We start from the raw sequence: 8,909 nt of genomic DNA, 5'->3' as shown, positions 1-8,909 counted from the left end.
TCTAATGGCTAATCATGAGCATTTCCTCATGTAAATGTTAACTACCTGAATGTCTTCTTTAGTGAAGTGCATGTTCATATCTCTTGCCCATTCTTTAATGGGGTTGTCTTTTTGTTGTTGAGTTTTTACAGTATCATGTAGATTTTAGAGATCAGGCACTGATATGAAATGTAATAGCTAAAAACCTTTTTCCAGTCTGTAGGTAATCTTTTTACTCTTTTGGTGAAATTCTTTGGATGAGCACAAGCGTTTGATTTTTAGGAGCTCCCAGTTATCTAGTTTCTCTTCTGCATTGTTAGTAATGTTTTGTATACTGTTTATGCTATGTATTAGGGCTCTTAACATTGTCTCTAGTTTTTCTTCCCTGACCTTTATTGTTTTAGATTTTATATTTAGGTCTCTGATCCATTTTGAATTAGTTTTTGTGCATGGTGTGAGGTATGGGTCTTGTTTCGTTTTTTTGCAGGTGGATATCCAATTCTACCAGCACCATTTGTAAAAAGACTGTCTTTTCCCCATTTAACGGGCTTTGGGCCTTTGTCAAATATCAACTGCTCACATGTGGATGGATTTATGTCTGGATTCTCAATTCTGTTCCATTGGTCTCTGTATCTGTTGTACCAATACCAGGCTGTTTTGACTACTGTGGTGGTATAATAGGTTCTAAAATCAGGTTGAGTGAGGCCTACCACTTTGTTCTTCTTTTTTGGTAGTACTTTACTTCTCCGGGGCCTCTTTCCCTTCCATATGAAGTTGGTGACTTGTTTCTCCATCTCATTAAAAATGTCATTGGAATTTGGATCGGAATTGCATTGTATCTATAGATCGCTTTTGGTAGAATAGGCATTTTTGCAATGTTAAGTGTTCCTATCCATGAGCAAGGTATGTTTTTTGACTTATGTAGGTCTCTTTTGGTTTCTTGTAGTAGTGTTCTGTAGTTTTCTTTGTATAAGCCTTTTACATCTCTGGTAAGATTTATTCCTAAGTATTTTATCTTCCTGGGGGCTACTGTAAATGGTATTGATTTGGTGATTTCCTCTTCGATGTTGTTTTTGTTGGTGTAGAGGCTATCTTGTATCCTGATACTCTGCTGAACTCTTCTATTGGTTTCATTGGTTTTCTTGAGGATTCTTTAGGGTTTTCTGTGTATAAGATCATGTCATCTGCAAATAGAGATACTTTTACTTCTTCCTTGCCAACCTGGGTGCCGTTTATTTCTTTGTCTAGCCTAATTGCTCTGGCTAGGACCTCAGCACAATGTTGAATAAGAATGGTGATAAAGGACATTCTTGTCTAGTTCCTGATCTCAAGGGGAATGCTTTCAGACACTCTCCATTTAGGATGATGTTGGCTATTAGCTTTGTATAAATGCCCTTTATTATGCTGAGGAATTTTCCTTCTAATCCTATTTTGCTGAGAGTTTTTATTAGGAATGGGTGTTGAACTTTGTCAAGTGCCTTTTCTGCATCAATTGATAAGATCCTGTGATTCTTGTCTTTTATTTATATGATGGATTACATTAATTTGTTTTTCTAATGTTGAACCATCCAGCATACCTGGCATGAATCCCACTTGGTCATGGTGAATTATTTTTTTTGATATGTTGTTGAATTCTATTGGCTAGAATTTTGTAAAGGATTTTTGCATCTAAGTTCGCGAAGGATATAAGTCTGTAATTTTCTTTTTTTGTGGTGTCTTTACCTGGTTTTGGTATCAGGGATATGCTGGCTTCATAAAATGATTTTGGGAGTATTCCATCCTTTTCTATGCTCTGAAATAGCTTTAGTAGTAGTGGTGTAAACTCTTCCCTGAAAGTTTGGTAGAATTCTGCAGTGAAGCTGTCAGGGCCAGGGCTTTTTTTGTTGGGAGTTTTTTGATTACCTTTTCAATCTCTTCTTTTGTTATGGGTCTATTTAGTTGTTCCACCTCTGTTTGTGTTAGCTTAGGTAGGTAGTGTGTTTTTAGAAATTCATCCATTTCTTCTAGGTTTTCAAATTTGTTAAGAGTACAATTTTTCATAGTAATCTGATATGATTCTTTTAATTTCAGTTGGGCCTGTTGTAATATTACCCTTTTCATTTCTTATTTGGGGTATTTGCTTCCTCTCCTGTTTTTCTTTTGTCAGTTTGGCCAGTGGTTTATCAATTTTATCACAGAATGAGCTTTTGGTCTTGTTAATTCTTTCCATTGTTTTTCTGTTTTCTATTTCATTTAATTTTGCTCTAATTTTTATTATTTGTTTTCTTCTGGTGCCTGTGGTTTTTTTTTTTTGTTGCTCTCTTTCTGTTTGTTCATGTGGTGGGGATAATTCTTTGATTTTGGCCCTTTCTTCTTTTTGTATGTGTGCATTTATTGATATGAATTGACCTCTGAACACTGCTTTTGCTGTGTCCCAAAGGTTCTGATAGGAAGTGTTTTCATCCTCATTGGATTCCATGCATTCCTTTATTCCATCCTTAATATTTTCTATAACCCAGTCTTTTTTGAGCAGGATATTGTTCAATTTCCAAGTGTTTGATTTCTTTTCCTTGCTTTTTCTGTTAATTGATTTCTATTTTTATGGCATATGGTCAGAGAAGATGCTTTGTAATATTTCAATGTTTTGGATTCTGCTAAGGCTTGCTTTATGACCTAATATGTAGTCTATTCTAGAGAATGTTCCATGTGCACTAGAAAGTATACTTGACTGCTGTTGGATGGAGTGTTCTGTATATATCTCTGAGTTCAAGTTGGTTGGTCGTGGCATTTAGATCTTCTGTGTCTTTATTGAGCTTCTTTCTGGATGTCCTGTCCTTCGCCGAAAGTGGTGTGTTGAAATCTCCTACTATAATTGTGGAGCTGTCTATCTCATTTTTCAATGCTGTTAACGTTTGTTTTATGTATCTTGCAGCCCTCTCGTTGGGTGCATAAATATTTAATATGGTTATATCCTCATGGTATATTGTCCCTTTAATCATTATATAGTGTCCTTCCTTATCCTTTGTGGTGGATTTAACTTTAAAGTCTATCTTGTCAGAAATTAATATTGCCAGTCCTGCTCTTTTTTGTTTGTTGTTTGTTTGAATATTTTTTTCCATCCTTTGAGTTTTAGTTTGTTTGTGTCTCTAAGTTTAAGGTATGTCTTTTATAGGCAGCATATAGACAGATCATGTTTTTTAAATCCATTATGCCACTCTCTGTCTATTGGTGCATTTAGTCCATTTACTTTCAGCATAATTATGGATAGGTATGAATTTAGTGCTGTCATTTTGATGTCTTTTTTTGTGTGTGTGTGTGTGTGTGTTTTAAACAGTTTCTTTTTCCCAGTTAATTTTTGTGCTGAGTAGTTTATCTTTATATATTGTCTTTTGCTCTTATTCGTTGTTGTTGATTTTGTTTCTGCTGAGTCTCTATTTTTTTCTTGTATTTTATTTTGATGTGTAGGATAGTTTGTATCCTTTGTGATTACCTTAATATTTACCCATATTTTTCTAAATTTAAACCTAACTTTTAAATCTTTATATCGCCTTGTCTTCCGTTCCATATAAAAGATCTATGACTACGTTTGTTAGTCCCTCTTTATTGTTTTAATATTGTCTTCTTTTACATAATGACATGGCTGATTCCCTGTTTTCAGCGTTTTTTTTATCTTATTTACTTTTGTGATTTCCCTGTCTGGGTCGACATCTGATTGCTCTGTTTAGTGTTCTCGTCTTGGGTTGATTCCTGATACTATTGATTTTCTAACCAAAGATCTCACTTTAGTATTTCTTGTAGTTTTGGTTTGGTTTTTATGAATTCCCAAAACTTCCGTTTACCTGGAAATGTCCTAATTTCACCTTTCATATTTGAGAGAGTTTTTCTGGTATATGATTCTTGGCTGGCAGTTTTTTTCTTTCTAGTTTATATAAGTCATCCCATTGCCTTCTTGCCTGCATGGTTTCTGCCAAGTAGTCCAAGTTTATTCTTATTGACTGTCCTTTGTAGGTGACTTTTCGTTTATCCCTCGCTGCTCTTAAAAGTCTCTCTTTATCTTTGGTTTTGGCAAGTTTGATTATAATATGTCTTGGTGACTTTCTTTTAACATCTACCTTATGTGGAGTTCGATGAGCATCTTGGGTAGATGTCTTTTCATCTTTCATGATATCAGGGAAGTTTTCTGCCAGCAAATCTTCACTAATTCTCTCTGTATTTTCTGTTATCCCTCCCTGTTCTGGTACTCCAGTCACTGGTAGGTTATTTCTCTTGATAGAGTCCCACATGATTCTAAAGATTTCTTCATTTTTTAAAATTCTTTTCTCTAATTTTTCTTCAAATATATTGGTGCCACATTCTTTATTTTCAAGTTCACTAATTCTGCCTCCGACTTGCTCAATTCTGCTCCTCTAACTTTCTATTGAGTTGTCTAATTGTTGTAATTTTTTTGTTAATCTTTTGAATTTCCGATTGCTTTCTGTCTGTGGATTTTTTCTAGCTTATTAAATTTTTCATTATGTTCCTGACTAACCTTTTTAATTTCTTCAACTGCTTTATCTGTGTGTTCCTTGGCTTGTTCTGCATATTGCCTGATTTCCTTCCTGATGTCTTGAAGGGTTCTGTATATAATCTTTTGGATTCTGAATCCGGTAATTCTAGGAATGCACTTTCATCTAGAAGATCCCTTGATTCTTTGTTTTGAGAGCTTGTTGAAGTGATCATGGTCTGTTTCATTATGTGATTTGATATTGACTGTTGTCTCTGAGCCATCCATAAGTTATTGTATTAGTTTATTTTCTGTTTGCTTACTGTATCCTATTCTCTTGCTTTGTTTTGTTTCAGTTTGCCCAGATGGGTTGTTTGAGTGAGCTAGCTTGATTATTTTCATGTTTGAAGCTCTGACGTCCTGTCACCAGATGGCTAGAGCTGTTATCATGTATATTGGTCTAGGAGTACATTCACTTTTCTTGTATGGATTCAGCTCAGATGTCCAGGTAGCTGGTCATCAAGTGTGTGGTACAGGCTCTGTCCTACAGTCTTAGAGGGGCAGGGGTGATTGGTGTAGGTACTGGTATCTGGTTGCAGCAGGGGGTCATGCTTTGAACAAGGCAGGGGGCTGAGAGTTGTCCCCCAGGTGTCTCTGAGGAAAGCGTGTCCCTATTCCCCAGAGTGTACAGGTGGGAGGGTTCTGCAGGTGGACCATGAGCACCCAAAGTTTTCGGTTGTCGGGACTGGGAGGTACCAGTTATCTTAGGATCCCTGTCGCAGGTGGCTGGGTGATCTGAGTGGAACCACCAGTCCTTAGGCCCCTGATGAGAGTAGGTGAGGACCCTGTTTAACAGGCGAAGTGGTGTCAAACATCAAACATCCACCTGTCCACCACGCAGCTGAAAAGGTTGTAGTCTGCCAGCAAGGGCCTAGTCTCCTGAAATAGGCCCACACAGGTACATGCAGAGGGGAAAGGTACTCAAAGTCTACACACCGTTGATGCCTGGACGGGAGCCGCTTCTGTCCTGAGCTCCCCAGTTTAGTGGAGCTGGCAAATTATCTTGTCCCCCAGTTGCGAATTTATTCCTTCTCCAAGTCCGGGAGGTTGGTTGTAGGCGCTCAACAGTGCGTATCTCAGGCTCAGGGAAATCAACAGCCGCGGAAGCCCACTTGGGAGTGGGGGGTGTGGTAAAATATATGCAAGTACTTAGCTTTTGCCGAGAGTGCCGTTTTTCTCTGGTTCTAGAGGTGTGAGTAGGCTGTGTGGCTGGCTGCTTCTCCCTGAGGAAACTGCAGCCCAACACTAGTACCAGCCTGCTGCAGCCACTCCTGGGAATGGTGCCTGAGTGCTCCTGGCGATTCAGGTCTGGTAACTCCTCTCTGCTTCTGAACCATCTCTCCCCCCGCCCTGCATCTCAGTTCATTTTCTAACTTTGCGTTTGATGATCAGGGCCCCTAGCTTGTCATAAATATACTCGTTTCACTTGTGTTTTCGGTCTTTGTTGTAAGAGGGCTTGCCGGAAGCATCTGTCTTTTCTGCCATCTTGGCCCTCAACCTCTAGAGCTGAATTTTCTTGAAGCCGGACATGACATGATGATGCACAGATTTGAGGATTACATATCTTTTGGAAGACCCAGTCTCATTGGAAGACAATAACATTGGGTTGATTTCCAGGTCCAACCATGGGTCTCAAAAGTATATTTCTTTCTAATGCTTCAGACGGCTGTGAGTCCTAGGCATGCTTTAGAATCTGAGATCTTTTTTTTTTTTTAAATTTATTGTGCATTAGGTGAAAGTTTATAGTGCAAATTAGTTTCTCATTCAAGATTTATATACAAATTGTTTTGTGACATTGCTGCAATCCCCAAAATGTGTCAGCACTTTCCCCCTTTCTACCCTGGGCTTCCCATGTTTGTCCAGTTTTCCTGTCCCTTCCTGCCTTCTTGTCTTTGCTTCTGAGCAGGTATTACCCATTGGGTTTTGTATACTTAATTGAACTAAGAAGCACATTCCTCACGTGTGTTATTGATTGTTTTATAGGCCTGTCTCATCTTTGGCTGAAAGGTAGACTTCGGAAGTGGCTTCAGTTCTGAGTTAGCAGGATGTCTGGGGGCCATAGTCTTGGGGGTAGGTTCTGAGACCTTTGAAGATGTCTCGTGCCCTAGAAGTCTTCTGTTCAATTTTGTTTTATTGCGTGTTTGCCATATTCCAGATGCTGCTATAGGTGCTGGGGTTGCAGTGAACAAGATAGACAAGGTCCAAACCCTGGAGGAACATAAGTTCTAGGAGAAGGAGACAGACAGCATATAAAATAATTTTGGGAAAAAGTAAATGGGGGATGGGATAGTAACTGGGTGGAGTGGAGGTAAAGATTGTGGCTGGGAGTCTATAGGCATACCTCAGAGATATTGTGGGTTCAGTTCTAGACTACCACAATAAAGAGAATGTTGCAGTAAAGTGAGTCACACAAAATTTTTGGTTTTCTAGTGCATATAAAAGTTATGCTTACATTATGCTGTAGTCTATTAAATGTTCAATAGCATTATATCTAAAAAACAATGTACATACCTTAATTAAAAAAATACTTTATTGCTAAAAAATGCTAACCATCATCTGGGCCTTTAGCAAGTCATAATCTTTTTGCTAGTGAAGGGTCTTGCCTTGATGCTGATGGCTGCTGACTGATCAGGGCAGTGATTGCTGAAGGTTGGGTGGTTGTGACAATTTCTTAAAAAAAGACAACAATGAAGTTTGCCACATTGGTTGACTCTTCCTTTCACAAAAGATTTCTGTAGCATGTGATGCTGTTTGATAGCATTTTACCCACAGTAGATCTTCTTTAAAAAGTGAAGCCAATCCTCTCAAACCCTGCGCTGCTTTATCAACTAAGTTTTTGTAATATTCTACATCCTTTGTTGTCATTTCAACAATGTTCACAGCATCTTCAAGAAGAGTAGATTCCATCTCAAGAAACCACTTTCTTTGCTCATCCATAAGAAGGAACTCCTCATTTTTTAAAGTTCTATCATAAGATTGCAGCAATTCAGTCACATCTTCAGGCTCCACTTCTAATTCTAGTTCTCTTCCTATTTTCACCACATCTACACTTACTTCCTCCACTGAAGTCTTGAACCTCTCAAAGTTATTCATGAGGATTGGAACCAGCTTCTTCTAAACTCCTGTTAATGTTATTTTGACATCTTTCCACGAATCATGGATGTTCTTAACAGCATATGAAATGGTGAATCCTTTCCGGAAGATTTTCAATTTACTTTGCTCAGATCCATCAGAGGAATCACTATCTATGGCAGCTATATTTCTTAAACAATAAGGTTTGAAATTACTCCATGATCCATGGGCTGCAGAATGGATGTTGTGTTAGCAGGTATGAAAACAACGTTGATCTCGTTGTACATCTCCATCAGAGCTCTTGGGTGAGCAGTTGCATTTTCAGTGAACGGTAATATTTTGAAGGGAATCTTTTTTTCTGAGCAGTAGATCTCAACAGTGGGCTTGAAATATTCAGTAAACCATATTGTAAACAGATCTGCTGTCAGCCAGGCTTTGTTGTTCCACTTATGGAGTATAGGCAGAGTAGATTTAGCATAATTCTTAAGGGCCCTAGGATTTTCGGAATGGTAAATGAGCATCGGCTTCAACTTAAAGTCACCAGCTGCGTTAGCCCCTAACAAGAGAGTCAGCCTGTCCTTCGAAGCTTTGAAGCCTGGTATTCTTCCCTGTGGCTATGAAAGCTCTAGGTGGCATCTTCTTCCAGTATAAGGCTGTTTAGTTCTACACTGAAAATCTGCTGCTGAGTGTAGGCCCTTCAGCAGTTATCTTAGAGCTTCTGGGTAACTCGCTGCAGCTCCTACCTCAGCACCTGCTACTTTACCTTGCGCTTCTATGTTATGGGGATGGCTTCTTTTCTTAAATCTCATGAACCAACATCTACTACCTTCAAATTTTTCTTCTGCAGCATCCTCACCTCTCTCGGCCATTGTAGAACTGAAGAGCCTTGCTCTGGGTTAGGCTTTGGCTTAAGGGAATGTTGTGGCTGGTTTGCTATTCTATCCAGACCACTGAAACTTTCTCTGTATCAGCAATAAGGATGTATTGCTTTCTTTTCATTCATGTGCTCATTGGAGTAGCGTTTTTAATTTCCTTCAAGAACTCTTCCTTTGCATTGACAACTTGGCTAACTGGCGCAAGAGGCCTAGCTTTTGGCCTGTCTTAGCTTTTGGCATGCCTTCCTCACTAAGCTTAATCATTTCTAGCTTTTGATTTAAAGTGAGACATACTCTGTGACTCCTCCTTTCACTTGAACACTTAAAGGCCATTGTAGAGTTATTAATTGGCTTAATTTCAATATTGACATGTCTCAAGGAATAGGGAGGCCCGAGAAAGGGAGAGAGACGGGGAAACAGCTGGTTGGTGGGTCAGTCAGAACACACACAACATTTATCAA

The sequence above is a fragment of the Elephas maximus genome, chromosome 21 (assembly GCF_024166365.1).
Source record: "Elephas maximus indicus isolate mEleMax1 chromosome 21, mEleMax1 primary haplotype, whole genome shotgun sequence".
NCBI lineage: Eukaryota > Metazoa > Chordata > Mammalia > Proboscidea > Elephantidae > Elephas > Elephas maximus.
Note: the sequence above shows the minus strand (reverse complement) of the source record.